This window comes from Hibiscus syriacus, unplaced genomic scaffold (assembly GCF_006381635.1).
Source record: "Hibiscus syriacus cultivar Baekdansim isolate YM2019G1 unplaced genomic scaffold, ASM638163v2 tig00117000_pilon, whole genome shotgun sequence".
Classification (NCBI taxonomy): Eukaryota; Viridiplantae; Streptophyta; class Magnoliopsida; order Malvales; family Malvaceae; genus Hibiscus; species Hibiscus syriacus.
Window position 1 is genome coordinate 599,564 of NW_024063516.1, and position 21,368 is coordinate 620,931.

General features: G+C 36.2%; 2 pseudogenes; one reads left to right on the plus strand and one right to left on the minus strand.

Moving 5' to 3' along the window:
- Positions 1–10,928: 10,928 nt before the first annotated feature.
- On the plus strand, positions 10,929–12,951 carry LOC120194639 (annotated as a pseudogene).
- Positions 12,952–13,336: 385 nt separating this feature from the next.
- On the minus strand, positions 13,337–17,555 carry LOC120194720 (annotated as a pseudogene).
- Between the last annotated feature and the right edge of the window lie 3,813 nt (positions 17,556–21,368).

Sequence of the window (21,368 nt, forward strand, 5' to 3'; positions counted from 1 at the left end):
TTTATTAAATAACATTAAAAATCTTATTTACACATAAAAAAATATAAAGAAATATATACATGTCATATACGATTAGAGAGAGTTGTTTAGTTTGGATCTAATTAGTATCATGATATTATAAATAATTGTATTTAAATTTAAATAAAAACTCAAATAAATATATTTGATTTGACTTACTCAGCTAAAAAATTTATAGATCCCGTATTTTCGTTTCAAGAGATTTGATGAGAGCATTTCGATTCCTTTCAGATAAATTTTTATTGCTTCTTTTCTAAACTCATATTATCATTTCCATTCTTCATCATCTATTGTTGTAGTGGAGATGATTACTCATTTTTTTGTTTTTGTTTTTGGAATTTCTGTTTTGGTCAGAATTATAAATCCAATGAACTTTGAACACTGTAATCTCTACAGCATGAACTCCAATGGGTTTTTGATCTTATTGTTGCCGAAAATTTTAAAGAAGGGTTCTTTGATTTTTTTTAAATATGAATCATTCCGAGAATGCAAGTTTTGTTGATTGACACTGCAATGTATTGGCCAGTAAATTTCCATTAATGTAAATCCAGTGACTCAAAAGTGCTGTTTTCTGCTGGTTGGTCGATGATATTTTAGATTGTTGACGAAAACGGGTAAAGAAAACGAAAGAACACGAGAATTTTACGAGGTTCGGCAATGTGCTTACGTCCTCGGTGCCTAGGCGGCGCTAGAATTTTATTCAATGATATTTTAGGTCTAGGTTACATCTCTATTTATAATAGAAAACCCTGGTACATAATTACAAAATCAACCCTGTACCGTACCGCGGGGGCTGCGCCCCCACACCCCCAACCCACATAATTCGTAACCCCACAACGAGACTTTTTATGAGCCATACATAACAAATCTCCACCTTGGCGAATATCCTGCCCCTTGGAAACTTCAATGTGGGTTGGGTTACCTTGCTTCTTTAACAACTCGAAACATTCAACAAGTCCAAGCAATGCTTGAACTTGTCTGTCGTAACTGGCTTGGTGAACATATCAGCGGCATTCTCATCAGTATGTACCTTCTGAAACAAAACCTCTCCAGATGCAACCAACTCTCTGATCTTGTGGAACCTTACATCAATATGTTTAGTTCTAGCACGATACACCTGTTCTTAGCCAAGTGAATAGCACTTGATTATCACAAAGCAACTGAACTCCACCTTGTTGAACACCCAACTCCTTCACTAAACCAGTAAGCCATAAAGCTTCTTTGTAGCTTCAGCCGCTGCCATGTATTCAGCTTCATTTGTAGATAGGCCACGACAGATTGAACAGTAGACTTCCAACAAATAGGCCCTCTACCAAGAGTAAACACATACCCTGTCGTAGATCTTATTATCCAAGTCACCTGCATAATCTGAATCACATATCCTACAACCAAGGATTATCCCGCTGACTCCCAAAAACAATTCCATGTCCCACAGTACCCTTTAAGTACCGAAAGATCCACTTGACTGCATCCCAATGTTGCTTACCAGGTTTAGACATGTACTTACAAACTTGACTAACAGCATGAGCTAAATCAGGACGAGTACATACCATCGCATACATCAAGCAGCCAACAGCATTAGAATACGGAACCTTTGCCATATTTCAGCTTCCTTATCTGTCTTAGGGCACTGTTCTGATGAGAGCTTAAAGTGATTCGCCAATGGAGTGCCAACTGGTTTCGCGCTGCTCATCGCAAACCTTTCTAGCATTTTCTCAACATAACCCCGTTGAGATAGCCGCAGTTTCCTTGAGTCTCTGTCCCTGCAAATTTCCATTCCAAGAATTTTCTTTACAGCACCTAAATCTTTCATATCAAATTCCTGACTCAATAAAGTTTTCAAACCGATAACATCATCCATGTTCTTCGCAGCAATCAACATATCATCAACATACAGTAATAGAAAAATAAAAGAACATCATCAAGGCTCTTAACATAGACACAACAATCATACTCACATCGGTTGTAGCCAATCTTGATCTATAGGAGTCAAACCGTTATACCACTGTCTCGGAGACTGTTTTAACCCGTACAAGATTCTTCAATCTGCAAACTAAATGCTCGTTTTCAGGTTGAGTGAAACCTTCAGGTTGCCGCATGTAGATCTGCTCTAAATCACCATGCAAAAAGCAGTTTTAACATCTGCTCTAAATGCAAATCCCAACTAGCCACCAATGCAAGTACTGCTCGGATTGAAGTGTGCCTGACCACAGGAGAAAAGATTTCATCATAATCAACTCCTTTCTGCTGTGAAAAACCCTTCGCTACCAAACGAGCCTTGAACTTCTCCCCCTCTTTTTCTGTTACTGCTGGTTTCTTCTTATACACCCATTTGCAACCAATCGGCTTCTTACCCTCATGAAGGGGAACTAACTCCATGTGCGATTGTGATTCAAAGACTCCATCTCCTCAACCATGGCTGCCATCCACTTGTCGTTTTCTGACTAGTAACGGCATCATGAAAAGTAACTGGATCATCATTGCTAACAGTAAGTGCAAAAGATACCAAGTCTTCAAAACCCAATCTGTTCGGAGGCTTTATATTCGTCCGTCTCACCCTGTCTCTGGCGAGACTATAATCCTGCAAATCCGTAGTGGAACCACCAGAAGTCGGTTGAGAAGTTTCTGGTTTCTCAACTGGAAACTGCTCGAAATCTACCACTGTCGTGTCTTGCTTCTGCTGCAACATAGACTGTTCATCAAAAACGACATCTCTACTAATCACAACTTTCTTCGCAACTGGATCCCAGAACTTGAATCCTTTGACACCTTTCTTGTAACCCAGAAAAATGCACTCCTTCGATTTTGCATCAAGTTTGGATCTCTCATCAGCAGGTACATGCACATAAGCAGGACAACCAAAAATCCGTAAGTTATCAAAACTAACATCATGACCAGTCCATACCTCTTCTGCAACTTTCCCAGCCAGCGATGCCCTTGGCGATCTGTTGATAAGGTAACACGCAATGTTAACAGCCTCAGCCCAGAAGTGTTTGGGAAGCCCCGCATTCAACCGCAAACATCTGGCTCTTTCATTCAACGACCTGTTCATTCGTTCCGCAACACCATTCTGTTGTGGTGTCTTGCGCACTGTAAAATGCCTCTGAATCCCATGCTCCTTACAGAATTGTAGGAACTGTGAATCTGTGTACTCCGTACCATTGTCAGACCGCAAACACTTGATTTTTCGTCCTGTTTGGTTTTCTACCTCAGCTTTCCACAACTTGAACTTCTCAAAAACTTCAGATTTCTGATTCAAAAAATACACCCAAACTTTCCGTGAAAAATCATCAATAAAAGTAACATAGTACCTAGATCCACCCAAAGACGATGTCGTGGAAGGCCCCCATACATCAGAATGCACATAATCAAGAATCCTTGAGTTGTGTGCTTCGCAGTCTTGAAACGGATTTAGTCTGTTTACCAAGAACAATACTTGCAAAAGTCGAGCTTACAGCTTTTGACACCATGCAACAAGTTTCTCTTGTGTAATTCTGCCATACCACGTTCACTAAGATGAGCAAGGCGCATATGCCACAATTTTGTCGTATCACAGGACTCAACAGAGTGAACTCCACCTGCAACGGTACTCCCTAACAATCTGTAGATATTCCCTGCAGTCATCTTGCCTTTCATCACAGTCAATGCTCCTTTAACAATCCGAATGGTTTCCCTATCCTCGTCAGCCTTAGGGATAAACCATTCTTGTGCAAAGTGCCCAAGGAAATCAAATCTTCTTAAGTCTGGGATATGTCGAACACCACTCAACATCCGAACGGAGCCATCGTGCATCTTAATTCTGACATCACCAATACCAAAATATTGCAACATCGATCATCACCCAAATAAACCGAACCAGAATTAACCGGCCTGTATGTCGAAAACCATTCCCTATTTGGCGTGATATGATAAGAACATCCAGAATCAAGAATCCAAGCATCCGTCAATTGTGTCGTTGAAATAGAAAGCATATCACCCTCACTGCAATCAGAATTATCATCCTCGACCACGTTCACAGACTTGGATGAGCCATCACGCTTCTCATCAGTCTGCTTTTTCAACTTCGGACAGTCTCGCTTCATATGTCCCGCCTCCTTGCACTTGTAACAGTGAATCGTCTTCTTATCCCTGGATTTAGATCTGGAATTCCGCTTCCCGGACCCTACCTTCTCTGGCTTCCGTCCACGATCTCGATTACCCTTGACATATAAGCTATCGGCTTGAGAGCTTTCCCCTGCATTCTGCTTCCGCGGTTGTGAGCCAACAGGCTGCAGTAATCTCCTCAACATTGATAGTCTCTTTCCCATATGTAAGAGTAGTCACCATGTGTTCGTAAGAGGAAGGTAACGAACACAACAGAATCATCGCTCTGTCTTCATCCTCAATTTTCACATCAAGCCGAGCCAGATCAGAAACGATTTGATTGAAGACATTCACGTATTGCGCCAAATCGTGATCGTCCTGCATCTTCAGCCCATACAGCCGCTGCTTCAGATACAGTTTTGTCGTTAAGGATTTGGACATAAACTGACTTTCCAACTTCCTCCAAATTTCGTCTGGAGACGATAGATGCATGACGTGATACATGACCTCGTCCGCCAAGCATAATCGTATGGTTCCTGCCGCTCGCTGCTGCAATTCTTCCCAATCTTCCTCATCCATCGACGCCGGCTTTATAGGTCGCAAAGCCTTCAAGATCCCTTGCTGCGCCAATAGATCCTTCACCCTCGTTTGCCATAATCCGAAGTTACCCTGACCATCGAATTTCGCGACTTCGAATTTTGCTCCTGACATCTGATACCAATTGTTGACGAAAACGGGTAAAGAAAACGAAAGAACACGAGAATTTTACGAGGTTCGGCAATGTGCTTACGTCCTCGGTGCCTAGGCGGCGCTAGAATTTTATTCAATGATATTTTAGGTCTAGGTTACATCTCTATTTATAATAGAAAACCCTGGTACATAATTACAAAATCAACCCTGTACCGTACCGCGGGGGCTGCGCCCCCACACCCCCAACCCACATAATTCGTAACCCCACAACGAGACCTTTTATGAGCCATACATAACATAGATCATTTCCCCTCAACTGATTCAAACTCTGAGCAGAAATAAGGCAGCTGATCTTTTTTATATTTTATTTGAATATGAAATTAGAATTTTAAAAGGGCAGGCTTCATTCCAGCTAAGGCTTGATTCGAGCTTAGGAATCTAAAGTTTTGATTTTTGGGAGCTGTCTTGCCCTGTTACGCTTCTATTCTATCATGTAATTTACATTGTGCCTTTGGAACAAATGATGATGTTCGCTATTTTTAGAATAACTGTCAACTACCAAGTATCAACTATTTTTCATTTCTAGAGTTTTTCGTAGCTCTATCTTTGGCCTATTAGTGTATGCTTTGCAATTTACCATTTATATAGATCATGTTTGCATCAAAAACCATGAAAGCTTAAACCGAGAAACTAAGTAGGTTGACAGTTATGAAAGGAATTATGTTTTGTTACTGTAGCTAATAGACAATGTCTCTTGATGGCTATGGAAAAACCCTTACTTAGGTATAACATATCTACTACAGTATTTCGATCATCCTTGCCTCCTAATTTGGTATCAGAGTCGCACTCTTAGATCTGTTTGTTTATCTTTATAAGATTTTAGAAAGAATAAATACTCTTACTATGTCATACACTCAACTATTTGATAATGAACGCTCAAATATTGTATAGTTATTAATGTTCGAAACTGAAATCTTCAAAAAAATCATTTCTTTAACCTTTGAAATCACTTGATTGTAACCTCCTAATAATATATATTTAATTTTCTTATAGGCAAAATTGATGAAATAGTTACTTAAAGTTTTAGGCAATATTATATTAAAAATCTCTATTGATTATTTTTTGAACAATAACCCCCTTAGCAAATTTATTAGAAAATGCCCCTAAACTGCACACATAGGACTACCCCATCCTATCTAGTGTGAGAACGTGTCTCACATTTTATAGGATGTGAGGTGTTGTGCACTTTTCAGGTTACTTAATTTAATATGATTAAACGCGAGGTCCACGAGACATTGAATCATCCCAAGAAATTTATCACGATAAATATTCAACATACCTCACGTTTTCCAAAAAGCAAGGTATTTATTTTTCCCAGCAATCCACAAGTGCTTATAGGAATGTTCTGGGGGCATGATCGAGTATTTAATCTCAAAATTTTTGTAATTTATAAGATTCTTCGCGTAGTATTGAAATTTATCTTTCAGTTGAGACTAATATAAAGACATACGAGATATTTGTAGGCGAGTTGAAAATGGTACCAAAGCTTGTTTTGTGCAAGAATAAGAAGATACAAAATCACATTCAAAATGGATATAATGCTTGGTTTTGTGCACACAAAACAAGCTAAAATGTCTTGATAGACATGGCTAGTATCCACACATACTAGACATTTTAAGTGGTGTAATAGTAGTGTTTAAAATTGTTCAAAACAAAAGTAGTACAATAAAAAACATAATAAGTTTGAGGGATTAAGTGGAGGTGTACCATATGTGGATTTGATGCCTTAAGTAGAGAATGTCATCGGAAGAGGATGCCTTCTTAGAAACATCATGGGTTTGATGAAGAGTGGATTGAGAATAAAAATGGTATTCAAAAGCCATGCCCACCACTATCAGATCCACGTCACAAGCGATAAGTCGATAGAGCCACCCGAAGAGAATGCATTATTAGAAACGATTAGTTTCCCGAGAAGGTCGGGGTTTTATGGAACAAGAAGTTTCCCAAGAAGTCCTTCGTAGTAAATGCAAGACAAAAAGCTAAGAAGACGAGTGAATGTCATATTAGCGTCTCAAGTAAGAAAAGGCATAGAGGATGCCACCAGAAGAGGATGCATTTGTAGAGTTTCCCAATAAGGTCAGGTTACTCATATTTAATCGATTTTACAAATATACCGTATAAAAGACAAGTTGAAGAGGAGGCCACCCGAAGAGAATGTCTGTTGGTTTGAAGAAAAATGGGAAATTTATTAAAAAAATATTATTTTCGAGAAAGCCATATCTTTTATAAAAGGTATTCTCTTCGAGTGGCATAACTTATATCATCAATATTGACATAAGTTTAGTACCAAGTTGTGCCACCAGAAGAAAAACCTTTTATAAGCATAGACCGTGTTAAAATTTACAATATCAATGGAATGAGGATATTTATTTATAGTGGGGCAATCTCACGCTGTGCAAAACACAAGTTTTGCATAGATTCTTTTGATGTGGCAGTAAACTTGCTCTCTGTAAAATGTGAGTTACTAAGGGATCCTTGACGTGGCAGAGATTCCTGACGTGGAAGCAACATTTGATTCAGTATGACAAGTCTCGTATTAAAATGAGCGAGAAAACATGTCTATAAAAACAAGACCAGTGTCCATTTTGGATGAAATACCTTTGTAAAACAAATAGTAATTGTGAGATTTTTTGCAACTGTGTTCCATTCAGAACTTATTTCTGCACTTCCTTCAATGGCAAGATTAAGGAATATGAGTTTTATGATTTGGTTTCAACGGAGCTTAAAAAATCTACAACACAACATATGTCTTTGTTGCAATCTAAAGTTCTCGTAGGAAATACCGGTACTGAATCACATTACATGTTGATCTTATCGAATACAAGTGACCTTCAGAAGATGTTTAAGGCTTACACACGTGTTGGTGGTAGGAATATTGAGTTAACTATAATGTTTGAGGAAGAACCATATTCAACAAGCAATGAAGGAGTAACTCGGTTATCATAAGACTATTAGGACAAAGGGCCAGTCCTGGTACATATTGCCTGTGAACGTTGGGATAGAGCGATAAACAACTCGTGTAGTTTTTTATTATGTTTTTAAATTAATATTAAAATAACTTTTGTGTGAGAAAATGATGATTCTCAAGTTGTTTATGCATCAAACCGAACAACTAATTATCATATTGCTCAATGATAACTTAAAGAAATTAATAATTTAAAGTTGATTAATAATTTAAACAAAATTTAAAAAACAATAACATTATATTTCGAATACTATTTTTTAAACAAAAAGAAAATAGAGTTCAATTAACTAAAAAAATGTAGTTCGAATAACTAAAAAAAATTACAAATTTAAAAAACTAATTTTGTGTATGTCCACTCATATCGCACTATGGCGGACGACGAGTCCGAAGATGATTTCTATGAACCAATCTATCATCACTTTAATCATCATAATCATAATCATCATCATCACCACCACCATTACCATCATTATCACTCTCATCTACATGACCAGCATCACCACTGCCACTGGGACCAAGATCGGTGTAAAATATGCTCTACGATGGCGTCTTCTCAACACTACTTATCTGAAGTCTGTTGCCAATGGTCGAACAGATGCACCCGGAGGTGACGGATAATATGGTTCAGCTGGTGTAAGAGGGCAATGCGAATAGACAACGACGCCTAATAGGAACGAAATACGTTGGTGAAAAACTTCCTCGGTGGCATCGTATGCTAAAATGATGACGGAGTCTCCATATGCTGAAATATTGACTGAGTCGAGTGGGTGAATGTAGGAGCCGTCAACGGTGTCTGATGCTCTGTAGGTGGCTCTTGTGTTATTCCCGATGATGAGGCTTGAGCGTGTTTTCGTCTACTCCGAATTGCGCCATGTTATATTGGGGGACATTGCATTGCGGGGAGTTGCGTGATCAAGCGGTTTTAGGGAGACCTATAAATGTCTCGCGCTCGCTCTTCTTTGGTCAGTATATACAATATCCCATTTTTCTATTACCACGACATGTAATCATCTGAAACACCGTAGACCAATATGAGTTCAGAAATGAGCTGCCTAACGAACCTCGTCATCCACTGCATCACCCAATCTACATAATACACCTCTCAATTAACCTCTGTCGCATTCGACGATGCAAAGCCCTATCCATGGTTGTTGGTGGTGGCGAAATCGTTTGTAGGCGACCAAATTATCGCAATACGCAATCAGCAGGATACCACTCGACGATCTCATACACTATCAATGGGACTACCAATATCCAAACGTGCGAACTATGATGTATGTCATTCGGAATACACACTGTAATAGCACTGTCACTGTACGACGTCCGCACGAACTACATATATATTTTTAAACTATATCGAATAAAAATTGATATTTAATTTATAAATTAAAATTATAAAATTGATTACCTCGTCTTTTATCTTATCGATTGACAATCTAAAATCACACAAAGTTTTTAGTAGGTGGGTGTGAGTAAGTGTGACGGTCCACCTATCATTCATAAATATAATTATTTATAATTACCTCCGAAGTAAAGGAAATTGTAATGGGGTCAGTTGTAAAGGAATTAGTGCTAAAAAGGCATTCGAAACCAAATTACAATTGTAACATCAAACAACCTCCAAGTGCTTGTTTGTTCAGATTAACAACCACGTCAGATGCACTTTGTTTCATGATTTATCATGGATCAAGACCCCCCAATAACTTGTAAAATATGAGCACAAATAAACTGCTGTAAAATAAAAATGATGTGAATACATTAAAAAATTATCGTAAAAAATTACAATAACATAAACTAAAACAAAATTTAAATATTATAAATAAGTAAATCACAATAAATAAACATAGATTTAAATAATTAACTGTTTAATTTCTGGAGCAACATCGGCAGGGAGCTGCGCAAAATTGCCATCCAAAAATTTAATGTAGATCTTCATTCCATCCAAATCGTCATCCATCGGAGTAACTTTGAGCAGTTCCTCACACAAGGTTCCCTAGTTCCCATGAGTCATACTGGTAATAGGATTTCCGTCAATAGACAACCTAAGATGGTATGTGACATCTTCAAGGGTAATAGTCGCATCCCTACAAGGAAAATGAAAGGTGTGTGTTTTCAGTCTCCACCGTTCAATCAACACGTTTATCAATAAAGGGTGCAACTTTATACCACCAGTTACGGTGCCAATATAACCAAAATCGACTTCGTGCAAGTATATAATAATATCGTCATTAGGGGACATGAAACAATTGATAAAACTCATCAATGAACTTTTATATTCATTCAAATAAATAAATAAATAAATAATTTCAAAACAAACAAATAAACAAATAAATAATTTCGAAATATCTAAATAAATAAATTCAAGTGAAATAAATAAATAAATCTAAAATAAATAAATAAACAAATAAATTTGAAATAAATGAATACATAAATTTGAAATAAATAAAAAAACGAAATAAATAAATAAATAAATAAAAATTACCGCCAACTTTTTCCATCAGTAAGTACATACATGCGAAAGATCAACCCTCAGTTGCCCGACCATAACAATGAGTTAGAGAGAATATATGAGAGAGTTTTTTTTTGAAGGAAGGTGTGAGGAATTCTAGTTGATGAGGGTTATTTATAGTGGTCCTCGCACTCCCCCGAAACAAGGGGCTAAAGGTATACGAAGTGCGAGGCATTAGAATCTTTTTAAATTTTAAATCTCGAAACTTCTTAAATTATAATATTTCAATATCTCGTGGATTTTGCGTTCTGAGAAACGCGAGGTATTAAATAATCAGATTAAATTTGATAATCTGAAAAGTATATTATATCTCATGTTTTATAAAATGCGATACATTGCTCGTGCTAGATAGAACGTAAGATAATCTTATGTGGGTAATTTGAGGGACATTTTATAACAAATATGTTAAAAAGATACTGTTAAAAAAATTAACGGGATTTTTTTAAATATAATATTGCCTAAATTTTAAATATCAATGGTGAAACATGCATGGAGAGTGACACTTTTCTAAAATAAAAAAATGATATTAGTACGTAGAAAGTGATATGAGGCTTAGGTGGCAAGGTCTAACTTAAACCGCATTTGTTTCCCTTCTCCTTCATTTTGCCATTTTCCCTTGTCTTTCTCCATTTTCTGTCTTTCACTTGCTTCCCCTCTCCCATCAATCTGTTCCTTAGGATTTTATTCGTGGAGACAGGCGATGAAGCCTGTGGATCTCACTCTATGGTTAACAGCGTCGACGGCAACTACAAGTGCGTGAAGCAAATCTGTGAAAGAAAAGCCGAAAACCCCGATATCCTAGGGGAAAAAACGATTTCAATCTTTGTTGTTTTTTAATTCTCACGGCGGCGGAGGAAAATGAGCGCCTCGAGGTTCATAAAATGCGTCACTGTAGGCGATGGCGCTGTCGGAAAGACCTGCTTGCTGATTTCCTACACCAGCAACACTTTCCCTACTGTGAGCCTTTTCCATTATCTTTCCTTTATTTTCGGATCTTTGATGAAAGATGATCGCATGAGTTATCAGCATCTCTTTCTAATGTTCTGGTTGGTTCTCAGATAGATGAAGAAAGTAGGAATGTATTTTTTTTCTTTCGAGAAAAAAAAACATAACCTGAATATTTATGTAATTTGTTCTCTGATAAATGATGGAAGAATTGTTTATAATTGTTGGTATTGGAGTGAGCTTCGTTTTATATTTATATGAGGTTGAAATTGCTATGAAAATTTTGTTATCTTTCATTAATGCCTTTAAGATTGGGCTTAACGCCGTACGATATAGACAAATCAGCTGCAAGTAGATCTTTCATGGTTAATTGAAGCCAAAATTGGGGCTATTGCACTGTGTCAGGGTCAGATCATCTTTATATTGCTTTACAATTGCTATGGTAACAGGACTATGTTCCAACCGTTTTCGACAATTCAGTGCAAATGTTGTCGTGGATGGCAGCACTGTCAACTTAGGTTTATGGGATACCGCTGGTAATTTGGAAATGGCTTCTGAAATTCCTTTTCTGTTAGTAAATACGAGTTCCTTCTAGCTTTTGGTTTGAAGTTATTGCCTTGGAACAGGTCAAGAGGATTACAATAGATTACGACCACTGAGCTATCGTGGGGCCGATGTCTTTATTCTTGCATTTTCTCTCATCAGCAAGGCCAGTTATGAAAATGTTGCCAAGAAGGTTTTACATTTGAATAATATTTTCTTTAGATATAATATAACTTTGTTTAGGTTTAGTATGATATGAGATGTCCTTAATGTCTTGTACTATCTGATCACGTGTTTCTTGCTTTCGTTCCAGTGGATTTCTGAACTAAAGCATTATGCACCTGGTGTTCCGATAGTTCTTGTCGGAACTAAGCTTGGTATTATACTTTATCCCCAGATATTGATATGCTTGCCATGGTTGTCCTAGTGAATTTTTATTGAGTTGATTCCCCAAGCTGCTGAAAATTTCTCGAATGCAAAAGAGTATCCTTTTATACCAAATTTTCTTATGATCTCTACTCTTTGCTGCTGCAGATCTCCGCGTTGATCAACAATTCTTAGCAGACCATCCTAACGCAGTGCCCATTTCTACAGCTCAAGTATTTATTTACAGAATATTACTGTTATTTATATTCTTTCACGGTGAATATGCTCCTCTTATTTTAAAAAATATTTTTCTTGCATAACTTCTTTAAGGGAGAGGAATTAAAGAAACAGATTGGGGCTCCTGCATACATAGAGTGTAGCTCAAAGACACAGCAGGTTAAATGTTGTCTACGCGTTCTTTATAATTTTTGAACTGAAAACTTGTGTTGAATTGTTATCATATCTCATGCAATGGCATTAATGCAGAACGTGAAGGGAGTCTTTGATGCAGCCATTAAGGTAGTGCTCCAACCTCCGAATAAAAACAAGAAGAAAAAATCAGGTGGTTGCTCGATATTGTGAACAGAGGAAGGTTCAAATTCCAAGAAAGATGGATCCACCTGCCATTTTTGTTTTCTAATTCAAGGAAACAGCAAGCCATCATGTTTAGTCTCAAGTCGCAACCTGGCTTTCTAAGGGTTTCTGTGAAAGCATCAGGTGATTTTGTTTCGTGTTTTACTTGGTATAATTTTGATGACAAGCATTCCTTGTTAATATGCTTGTCTCTTCCGCTTTTCATGTTTGAACCTTTTTTTTTTTTGCATTATGTTGTTTTTAAAGCATTTATTTAAGTCTGGATATTATTAATTCCTTGAGTCAGAGAATTTAGATTCAGTGTCTTGTGATTTTAATATAGAGAACTCCATTTACCATTTATACCCTTTAATATCCATCCATGTCACTGAATATTTATGAATGGAAAATACGATTGCATCATTGAAAATTCTGCTGCTTTTTATTTTTTCTTCAATATAAATAGTAGAAGCTCCGTTGGAACGAGACTTGTTAGACAAATAATGTTGCGACATCCATACAACAAATGAACATAAATCATTCTGTTTTTCAAGCTACCTCAAAATTATTAAACTTACCCTTTTCTGTTTTTATTCAAAATTAAATAGTACACGTATCATTAAAAAAAAGCTTTTACCTTTTTCACAACATCGACACGATAACAAGCAATAGAATTCCAGGACCCTTAATCAAATTAAAGCACTCTCCTAACTCAACCATCAACTAATAAAAAATCTGAAAAGATGCTTGCCCCCCATAATTCAGTACGTTCCCCAGAATTTACAATTCGATGGATTTGAATTTCTCACCCATTATACCTCCTTTCTGTTTCTGAATTGAATGTAACGCAAGGTGCTGGCAAGGAAAGCATCTGAATAACTGTTTAGGATTGCAGAATCACCTTGCATTTCTGTATTGATTAATTCTATCAGGTCTTGGATCGCAGCAGCGGTGATTTGTTGATTTCCCTTTTCAAAAAAAAAAGAGGTACCTGAACCAAGTCACCAAAAGACATGTTTATAGTGTAAAAAGTAGGCTGCTGAGTATGACCAAGGTTCAAGCTTGTAGCTCTAAGCACTGACTTGTTCAATATCTCGACAAAGAGAGTGACTGGTCCACTGCTACCTCGTGCAACATTAGCCATTTTCTGAGCAGCATTTGCAATCCTCAATGCTCGCTTTAGGCACAGCAGGATCCTGCAATCTCCCCTGAAATTTTTAGTTGTAAATATTGAAAGGAATTGTTTACAAAAAAAAAGGTAATCAACAAACCTGAAGGGCTAGGGATTATTAAAGAAGCAATTCACAGTGTTTTCAAAGTTTTTAAGCTCAAAAGGCTATGTTTTGAGGTCAAACCTCTCGCCATCCTTAATCCTGTCCTCATCATCAACCCAAAAAATATGTGAACAAGTGTAAACAGCTCTGCACTGATCAGGATTCTTCAATAGCCGAGCCGTATACTGACCAAAGTAGCACATATTTAAGTATTGTGTAAACAGATCAATAAAGCACAATAATCGGAGATGAGGTAAGCAGCAACATTACTCCTGTGGCCTTGTGTGTCAAAATATCTCGGTTCTCAACACCAAATACAGTCATCCTCTGGAGAGCCCGATTATCAGATGAATTGCCGTCAATTGTTCTTTGGAGTTCTAAGAGCAATAAACATTCAACACAAATTAGAAGGAAAGAATGTGTCTGATTTCGTGGCTTTTTTTATTGAATTGTTTAGCTGATGGCTCAGCAATTACCGCAATTTCTTCTTCATACAATACAAACGTTTGAGTGAAAAATTCATAAGCAACATGCTCAAGACCACAGTCATTAGCTGCCTGATAGTCAGCAGGAAACAGACAAAGCACAAAGTAAAGGTTAGAAGGTTCAAACGAAGGTTTTCATACAAAACTTAAAAGGCTGCAATACTGTTCATGATGCATGAATTGTCACTATAAGAATTCATGATGGTAGAATGCCATTAAACTTGAGCCATAGCAGTGGAAGATTAACAATGAGCATCCAGAAGATTATATAACAATATAAAAGAAATTCATAAGCATTAAACCAAAACCGGTTCCTATGAACAAGATCATCCCATACATGTGGAGGTCACACAGTAGAAGATCCAATATCTACCCACCTTTAAAGGACATTGGTTTTGAAAAGTGCTGTGAAAAAAATATTTTTAAAAGTGATTTTGAGAAGTTGAGTTTAAAAATTTAGTATTTGGTATTGTTGTCAAAAAGAATTATTGATGAGATAAAACGTCTGTTGTAGACAATGTATTGTACATTCAAAATATGTTAGTTTAAATTATTCATTAATATTTTAATATATGAAATATATTAACATAAATTATAATAAAAGTATAAAAATATATTTTACAATAAAAATATGAAAAAAGTTTAACATAAACTATAATAAAATTCTAAAAAAATATAAAACTATTAATATTTTAATATATAAATAATAAATTTTTATTAGTTTTAGATATTTAAAACAAATCATTAAACAATAGATTACCTTTTTAAGAATATTAGTATTAATTAATTAAAATAAAATGTAATTAATACATTATTTATATAAAAAAAAATCAGAGTTTTTCTTCCAGTGCAAATGAATGGAGCCCATGTGAGGGTAAAAGCACAAATTGCTTCCAAACACAATTGAAGAATTGGAAAAGCTAGGAAAACAAACTTCTGCGGTTGGTTTAAAACCACCATTCTAAAAATGCATTTATTCTTTCAAATTTTAATCGTTCGGCATTGCTTTTGCTTCCAAAACCAATTTTTTAACCAAAAAGCATGTTTTGGCAGTGTTACCAAACGAGGCCAATGCAGCGCTTGTAGGGAAAAAGAAGTACAATTACCTGCTCTAATACTCTCGGAAGAACTGTTTCTTTGTACATATCAAGGTCCACCCCTTCTATCTGACTGAGAACATGGAGATTTTTCCTACCTAATGAGAGAGGTAAGTACAGAAGCATAAATTTCCCTTCAATGAGCATCATACACATGATTCAGAGTTTATCCAATAAAATTGCAGATTGCTGATATTACGAGATCTTGAAGTTCGCTACTTTCTTTTTTCCGATTCTCTCTAGCTCTACCAGGTTTCTGCAGACAGAAATACGAATTGAAGGCTTCAACTCAGGGTGACCAAAGAGTATGAATGAATCACAACCACCATGACACCTGCATGGCCAAAATTTATGCTCTTGTGATACATTTTCAATTCTATGGCATGCAAGTATTGTGGTGCATTGCATATATGAAGAAGTTAGATATAACAGATATTCAACAAACCTGATGCTGCATTCGCACCCAAAGTTTATTCATCCCAGAGAAATTCTGCAGCACAAATTCCACAGCATCCATCACAGTGTCAACATCTCTGCAAGAACACAGAATCATGTCCTGGCAATTGGTTAATTTACAAATCTTTTCCAAATCCTATTGCATTGCATGTCACACACAAATGAAAATTCAAGATCAACATGGACTTCCATCTAAGCAAATTCAGCAGCAGCTACTATAGGTATACACCATATATTCCTCAGTCCCATAAAGTTGGCTGATAAAACTAGTTTATTGTCTTCAGGTATTTGAATATATTTTTGAAGAGAGAGAGAGAGAGAGGAGTTCAAATTTCATCTATCTAATGTGACAAAATAGCCAAAATACTGAAAAGAGAAAATCATGAAATGGGACCATAAAATTTTAAGAAGCAGTCAACAACATTGAAATATCAAACCCCATCGGCAAAGACATAAAAATGAATCAGTCAGATTTTGAAATCAAAAACTCATTTCAACAGGAAGGACAAGAAGAACTAATCAAGAGAACTCACCCCTCATAACTCAGAACCAATATGTACAAGACAATGGAATCATGGAGGTCTAACATTTGAGAATAATCATATGCACAAGACAGTTTATTATTTGGAGCTTATTTAGTTATTAAGCAGAAAGTTACTTTCCACTTCCCAGAACAAAGGATTGCTTACAGTTTTTCCTTCACGTTTTCTTTCACATAAGATGTACACATATGGCTAAAATGAAAGAGAATGCATTATTTAAAGTGTTCGAAATTTGGAAATGGTATAAAAATAAACAAAATTATAGAATTCTGATATTAAATTCGATGATATTATTTAAACCACTTACAGTCTAGGCAAAATATTGCCAGCATGTTGAACGAGCTCGTACAGATCAACCACATAGACACCGTGTTTGCTTTCATCTTTGAAGAACATCTCTAAAACACTCAATTCATCAAAAGCTCGCATATCTAAAATTCCAATAATAATTGCATAAAAAATCCAATCAAAATTTGAGAATCCAAACACACCAGACTCGATCAATAAAAAGAAGAAAAAAAGAAAAAGAAAATAATATTACAAAGTTCGTAGTTGTGAGGAGAGAGTTTAGAGGTCCGGAGCTCCGATAACATCTGAGCAGAGTACTTAAGAGCTTCTCTAAGATTATTGGAATCCTGAGATAAGATAGTTCCAAATTTAGTACGAATCAAAGAAAATTGGAGATCATGATCAGGTCACGGTTCAAGTTGAGATAGTTAGACTTAGGAGATACCAAAGCTCGATGCATGTAAAAAGCGTTGTGTTGAATACCAGTGATCCCTTCCACCAGCCATTTCTCTTCGTCCTCTTCTCCGTTTAACATCGTTTTCTCCCTTTCTTCTCCAGTCGAGCTGCTCGAGACCTTGAAAGTCACCACTGTTCGGCCGGCCTTCTCACTTGACCGAGAGAACAAGGGTTGATCTTCTTTGGACCAGAAAGAGATTACTTTCCCAACTGACCCGTTAAAATCTCGAGGAAGAACAATTGGGCCCTGTCCATTAACAGTGGGCATTCCATAAAGACATCAGTTGTCTTTGGTTGATTTAAAATGGTTTTGTAAACAACTGTTTTAAGATCGTATAAGAAGTTATTCATTTCCTCAACGCTTGAGGTTATTCAGTTTGTTTTGCTTACAAAAAGACATAATCAAAGATGATTCAGGTTTCCAGAATGATGACTGTGGCCGTAGAAGCAGATGTCTAAACTATCCACAACATGTTCTGCTTATGGGAAATTTGTTGAATTATAATCTCCCATTATTATGAGTTAAACAATGGATCGAGTCCACAAAATCCGACCTTTCTTGCACCAGTCAGATAGTTTTTCCATTGTCCATTTCGATTTCTAGGACCCAAGTTTTTTAAATGTTAGAGAGCATCGTGAAAAGCCCACGATTCCGACATTGAGACAAGCATAAAAGATTCTGTGATTCTAACCGGCTTACCCTTACAATATTACGAACATTGCGAGGGGAGAAGAATCGACAGAATGCTATAGCGCCCATGCTATTGATTTGTAAGTGCCAAACAACCAGGAAGATGACTAAATGCCTATCTTACGGTTCCATTTACAAGATGTAGAGCCGTATGCCATTTACTGCTGAAGAACTGCCTTGAAAAGGGACAAGGATTGTGGGTAACTTCCATACTCCCACAGCAAGCTTGATAATGTAACATCAAATACACCTCTCAACGTTTACAGCTGTTTCGAACAATAACTTTGTTATGATTGATAGATTTGCAACATAATAATCCGTACACAAGTGCATTATTGCAACTATAAATGAAAACGGGAATATATAGTGTAGACACTCGTTTTTGTCCGGGTCTTTTTTATTATTATTTATATATATTTATTATTATTTATTATTATTATTATTATTTATTATTATTATGTTTATTAATTACATATTACAATTTTTGTAGGCCACTAAGCCCAGATTACAGAAGGTCCATTCCCGGAGCCCAACTAGCTAAACCTAATGGCTCAGTACCCTGAACCAACCCATCAGATTAGGGTTTCAAACCCTAAAACAAATTAGGGTTTTAACCCTAATCCCCTAATGGCAGCCGCCGACTTCAACTCCTCAGCTTCCCAGCCGTGAGCCAATCACCGAGCCACCAAGCCGAGATGTCCCGTCGCCGCCGACTGTTCTCCTGCATGAATAGTGACCGAACATCCACCTACAGTGACACCCACAGTGACCAAATCAACCAAAAACCAAACCCCAAATTAAAATACCAATAAATCCCTAAATATTCGGGATTTATATCTTGCAAAATCAGAGAAAGCCATGGGCTATTCTAGACATCATCATCTCACCAAACGAAGCAAAAAGGAACCACATGCAAAGCAAGATAAAAGGAAGGAAGCAAAGAGAACAGAGAGGGGAGGCGGTGATAACAAAAACAGAGAGAGACCATTCGGGTTTTACAGGAGAAAAAGAAAAAAAAATCAAAGCATAAAGACAAAAGGAAAGAGAGAGAGAGAAGATCTCACCGTGGGTTCGAAGCGGTTGGGAACACCAAGAGTCGCCGGATTCTTGTTGCTTCGAGAGGTAACAACCTAAGATTTAGGGGTCTAGATAGGTTTTTAGGCTATAAAGTTTAGGGTTCTGGTTCAAGGGAGAAGAGAGGGTTCGTTTGGGCTCAGTTTCACTTCTCCGGCCACCGTGCGCAGCCGTCGGCCCCGCCGTGGGAGCCTCCGGCCACCGTGGCCGTTCTCTCGTCGTTTGAGAGAGTTGGGAGAGTTCTATGGAACTCTCTCTCTCTTCGTTCTGTTAGAATGAAGCAAAAGTGAGGGGAGAAGCCGTTTTGGGGGCTTAAATGTGGGGAGCAAAACGCAGCTGTTTGGGCACCCCATTCCCGTGTTTTCAGAGTTTTAAAGGGCTAATGGCGTGTTTAGTCCCTGCAGGTTGAGAAACTCACCCGTGTTCTCATATATTAGGGTAAATCGCACTATAGGTCCCCGTGTATTTGTAATGTTCTGTTGTAGCCATTAAATGAAGTTTCATTTATTTGATTTCAGATTCTTATGTTTCCTTATTTATATTTTAGTCCTTTATTATTTGTTAAGTTATTTCTATTAATATTTGACATTGGTCACTATATTTGTAAATATATTATTTAGCCATTGGCATGTGTATGGTCTAATTCCTATTTAGTCTTTTAGGTTTCAGTTTTCTATTTGAGTCTCCTTTTGATTTCTTGTTATATTTTCGTCCTAATATGTGTTGATGTTTATGATAATTTTATATATCAGGCATGGAACTTGTGAAATGTTTATTTCAGTCCTTAAATTTTCTGTAATATTAGTTTGGTTTTATGCCTATTCAGGTTTATTGATTTGTGATTAATTTTATTTTGATCATTGTATGTATATTAATGGAATTTATTAACATTTATGTTTTAGTCTTTAAACTGGGTTGCCTTTTATTTTAGTCCATCTTGTTCTTAGTTTTTATTTTAGATGAGGTTTATGATTTGGTCATCTGTTTTGCTTCCTTTTCATTTTGGTCCTTTATGTTGGCTTGTGGGTTCGATTGGGTTAATGTTTGATTTAGGCTTAAATTTTCTTTTAGGTTCATTTTAGTCACTGTTTTAGTTCATTGTATTTTTTTTGGTATTCGAATCTGGTCATGACATTCGTATGTATTTTATTTTAGTCATTGTTGTATTTAGGTTTAATTATTATTCGGCCTTCATGTTTATGTTTTATTGCATTTTAGTCCTAAATTTCGTTTGGGGATATTTTTATTTTAGTGTCTGAAATGTTTAATATTTTTAATTTTTACTCTGTTTTATTTACCATGTTAGTCCTTGTAATTTATTATTTACTTTTGATTATTATATTTGGTGATTGTAATATTGATTTGTATTTATGTCAATCGTATCTACATCTTTTATGTTATGTATTTATTTATGTCATATGTAATAAATATGTTTAACTTTGTTTGTGGTGTATGTTTTTTTGTATTTTATATTTATTTCCATTTCTTTAACTGTTAATGTTATCTGAATAGTTTCAAGAATGCGAATTTGTAGAACGGGCGTAGAAAGTATCACTTGATCGAAGTGGTACAATCTAATACGACGTTCAAACTAAATGGAACTTGAAATAAATCAATTTTAGTTTGTTAATTGTTAATTCATTTTTATTTTATATGATCAATGCAAGTTATGTATTTTATTTTTGTACTGTCAATATTCATTTTATATTTGACCCGTACTTTATCGATTGAGGGAACATTCTTTTATTGATAAGAAATAGACGAGTTAACTTTCCCAATGGAGGATTGCTAATTTCGAGATTTCTTTTCGAATTAAAGAATTTTCTCTAATTAATTGATTCGAAGCAAATTAATCAATGTTCAATAAACGGATCATATTTTAACTTTATATTTGATTTGAAATTTCCACCATTTTACGACAACATGTAAGCGACACAGTACCAATTTTGGGCGTTGTGGGGTATTTACCTTTCCCCACACGTAACCGACTCCCGAATCCATTTAAATGAATCTTTGGTAACGCATACCGAATTTTGTCTAAAAAATGATTTTTTCTTAAAATTGTTTTAAAAGACGTTTTTAGGCATTCGACCTACCTAACTCAAAGGTCGATGGCGACTCCATTTTCAATTTAATTCAAATCAATCCAAAATCACCAATTTTTTTATTAAAGTCATAATCGTTTTTTAAAATAATATTTAATTGTTTCACCTAAAAATGGTTATGACATATAGATTTCAAATGTCACAAAAT